Here is a 4,417-nt window from a genome sequence, read left to right on the forward strand (position 1 = left end):
AAAAGCAAACAAACAAATGAAAAAGACAAAGGAAGCTTTGCTCACTCACCCACCACTTACCTCTGGCTGTGCAGCCTAATTCCTAACAGGCCACAGACCACCACCAGTCTGTGGCCTCGGGATTGAGGAACCCTGAGTTACACCATGCAACACCCATCTACCCACGTTTCCTGAACAGACTCCCTCCTTTCACAGCCCCGAACCTTGATCAGGCCGTCCCTTTCCCCAGTCACTCTGTGTGGGCCTGGCCTGTCCTAACGTCCAGCTCTATCTACTCTTACCTTCCCCAGGAAGCCATCCTTCAAAGTTCTCCCTCAAATTCCCTGGCTCTCTGCTCAGTCGACTTGGTACCAGAGCCAGTTGTTGGTTTATTAGCTTATTTCTGTTTCCTGGTTAGATTGTGAGCTCCGTATAGGGCGTAGAGGGGGTCCTCACCGGGGGTGGGGCTCTGCAGCCGCCTGCCCGAAGCATGGCAGCACCTGATCAATGTTGGAGTAACTGGATTACAGTAGAGGAATTGAGGGGAGCAGCCATCTCGCCCTCAACTCCCCTTCCTGTCAGATAGCTAACTGCTCCTCTAGGATAGGAATTAATTGAATCAAGGGAGATTTTCCTAACAAAAAGAAGCCAATTTAGGGTTTTCAAAATAATTGCAATTCTGTGTTATAGCCCATTTGGAGGAGGTGATAGGATGCAGATAAACAAATTCACAGCAAGCCGCAGAGGTGTCACCATTTCTCTTAACAAAGGATGCACTTCACCTCTTAAGATCACTTACAAGGTGCCCTCCCACCAGCTGAGATTCCCTCAAATGCCTAGACACCCCCACCCACCACAGTGGGGCTCAGAGCAGGAGCCACAGGTCTCCTGGCTCTGTGTTGAGTCCTAGCTGCCTGCACGATCTCCAGGTCAGCGTTTGCCCAGGAGTTACTGGCCGCCCAGCCAGTGTCTGCTGCCTCCCTCACCTTCACAGCCCATCCTCTGCAGGCTTCAGTGTGTCTCCAGCTGGAGGGCCATATCGGCCACCTTGCTGGTTTCCCTGCTTCCCCAGAACCCTCCTCCAGTCCCTCCTTTGTGCTAACTGGCATGGGGAAATCTTTCTGCAGTAAACATCTGAACATGCCCTTCTCTCCTTTGTCACTTGTAAAATTCTTTCTCTTCCTTCAAAACCCAGCTTGAATGTTACCCCATCTGTAAGGACTTTCTTTGTCTTTCCAAAGTTAAGGCTACTCCTTTGACACCTGTGTTTCTCTTTGTAACACTTGTTACTTTGGGCAGGCTTGTTTTGACGTGTCTCACCTCCCTGCCATGAGCCCTTAAACAGCTGGGCAGAGATGTTGGAGGAATTCTCCGTGCTCCTGGAGCCACAGAGATGGGAGGATGGAGGGCAGCCTGTCTCTTCTGTCTCTTGACTGTGACCACAGTTCCCCGTGAAGGTGTGTCTGCCACTCACAGGGTCTGCTGCAACTCTCTGGCTTGGAGGTACCACTAGTGCTAAAAAGGTTGGCAGTGCCAGCCCAGCAAACTGAATTCAGAGCAAGATCCTGTCCCAGTGAGAGGCCTGGAGAGCAAATTGGGGAAGTGGAAGCACCCAGTGACAGCCGGAAGGAGGCAGAGGTTGCTTGGATATGCAGTCGCCCAGAGCTTAACCTCAGAGCTTACGGAAGCTCTGGTGGAGGATCAGAGCCTGGGGAGACAGCTGCTCCTCACCCACCAGGCTGTGAGCTCCTCCAGCGCAGGGATAATCGGCTTGCTCTCTGTCCCCAGTGTCTCCTAACACAGAGCTGAGCATGCAGAGTGTTTGTCGGACAGAACTAAAGGCATGCTGGCTGGCTTGCTGCTAGAGTTGGGGCAGAGAGAAGAGAACCTACAGAATGGAGATGGTGGGGCCTGGAGCCGCAAGGCAGGAGAAGGCAGGGGCTGACACACACACCACAAGCCCCCCAAGCCCAGTCTTCTGCACCAGCCGCCATCTCTCCAGCCATTAACGATCCCAACACTGCTGTACTGAGATGGAGCTGCCTTTGCCAGAGCCCTGAGATCCATGCATCTCCTCACAGTGTGTTAGACACCCTTTGTGAGAAGGTGATGTGGTGCCCCGTACACCTATAGGAGGCACAAAACAGAGACTCTGGTGTCCCGTCTGGGGCCTGGTTTCTCCCAGCTCTAGCTGGAGGCTGCCAGCCTGGTCTGCAGACTCTCAGCAGTGGATTTTCAGAGCATGTGGCTGAGAAATAGCCACAGCAGATTCTGCACAGGGACTGTCTCTGGATGATGGGCTTTCAGCAGAGTTCACCGTCTTCCTATACTTTCCAATGTCTTCCTAACAGTGGCAATATGCTCATGATATTTTAGTAACCAGGAAATGCAATAACAAATGTCATCTTTTCATGTAAAGAGATTGAGAGTACGGCCGAGGTGGCACAGGGGCATTCCAGAAAGCTCGCGTGAGGTGGGAGTGGGGGAAGCACCCATATTCTTGGAGTAGAGGGTGGTTACATTGGCTTGGGGGCCAGGATCCACTCAGGTGCAGTGGGAGATGCAGATGTACCCGAAGGACGGCCCCATCTGCGAAAGGCCCTGAAGGCCAGATGAGAAGCAAAGACTTGATCTTGAAGGAGAGGTAGGAGTCACCAGGGGCCATGGGCTGGGGAGCTCCTGAGTCAATGCTGTGCTTTGACGGACTGCTCTGGCTGCAATGGCCAATTGGAAGATGGTTGTCACAGCCTGGGGAAGATTGGAGGGGGACACTGAGCCACGGTTGCAGGGGGCTGGAGAAGGAAACAGACATGAGAGACAGTGTAGAATTCTGCCAGGCGAATGTTCTGAGGCGGAGATGGGAGTTCCATTGGAAGAGATGGGATGTTTGAGAGGCAGAAGTGCAGGGATATGAGCAGGGGTGTGATGCGTTCTGATCTGCCCTAGGGGGACATCATCCCTCCTGCCACAGGCTTGGTGCAAGTCTCCATATTTCTCTCCTGAATCACGGGAACAACTTCCTGACTACACTGCCATGCTCGCCTGTGACTCCCTCCCATCCGACCTCTGAGAACAACTGACGGGAACTTGGGAGAGCAGGGCTCTTCAAACTTGGAGGTGCATCCGAGTCATGCAGATCCTCTTAAAATGCAGGTCCAGGGTGAGGATGTGAAATGGTTTGGTTGTGTCCTCATCCACCTTGAATTCTATCTCCCAGAATTCCCACGTGTTGTGGGAGGGACCAAGGGGGAGGTCATTGAATCATGGGGGCTGGTCTTTCCCATGCTATTCTCGTGATAGTTAATAAATCTCACGAGACCTGATGGGTTTATCAGGGTTTCTGCTTTTGCTTCTTCCTCATTTTTTCTCTTGCTGCCGCCATGTAAGAAGTGCCTTTCACCTCCCACCGTGATTCTGAGGCCTCCCCAGCCATGTGGAACTATAAGTCCAATTAAATCTCTTTTTCTTCTCAGTCTCAAATGTCTTTATCAGCAGTGTGAAGACAGACTAATACAGTAAATTGGTACCAGTAGAGTGGGACATTGCTGAAAAGATACCTGAAAATGTGGAAGCAACTTTGGAACTGGGTAACAGGCAGAGGATGGAATAGTTTGGAGGGCTCAGAAGAAGACAGGAAAATGTCCAGGTTGAGGTCATCTCAGATGGAGATGAGGAACTTGTTGGGAACCGGAGTGAAGGTGACTCTTGTTATGTTTTAGCAGAGACTGGTGGCATTTTGCCCCTGCCCTAGAGATTTGTGGAACTTTGAACTTGAGAAAGATGACTTGGGGTATCTGGTGGAAGAAATTTCTAAGCAGCAAAGCATTCAAGAGTTGACTTGGGTACTGTTAAAGGCATTCAGTTTTATATGGGAAACAGAGCATGAAAGTTTGGAAAATTTGCAGCCCAATTATGCTAGAGAAAAGAAAAACTCATTTTCTGGGAAGAAATTCAAGCTGGCTGCAGAAATTTGCATAAACAGCAAGGAGCCTAATGTTAATCTCCAAGATCATGGGGAAAATGTCTCCAAGCCATCTCAGAGACCTTCGTGGCAGCCCCTCCCATCACAGGCTCAGAGGCCCAAGAGGAAAAAGTGCGTTCATGGGCCAAGCCCAGAGTTCCCGTGCTGTTTGCAGCCTAGGGACTTGGTGCCCTGTATCCCAACCACTCCAGCTGAAAGGAGTCAAGGTACAGCTCGGGCTGTGGTTTCAGAGGACTTGGCAGCTTCCATGTGGTGTTGGGTCTGTGGGTACACAGAAGTCAAGAATTGAGGGTTGGGAACCTCCACCTTGATTTCAGAAGATGTATGGAAATGCTTGAATGCCTAGGCAAAAGTTTGCTGCAGAGGGGCAGTGCCCTCATGGAGAACCTTCGCTAGGGCAGTGCAGAAGGGAAATGTGGGGTCAGAGCTCCCACACAGAGTCCCTACTGGGGCACC

The sequence above is a fragment of the Mandrillus leucophaeus genome, unplaced genomic scaffold (genome assembly GCF_000951045.1).
Source record: "Mandrillus leucophaeus isolate KB7577 unplaced genomic scaffold, Mleu.le_1.0 Scaffold46, whole genome shotgun sequence".
NCBI classification, from domain to species: domain Eukaryota; kingdom Metazoa; phylum Chordata; class Mammalia; order Primates; family Cercopithecidae; genus Mandrillus; species Mandrillus leucophaeus.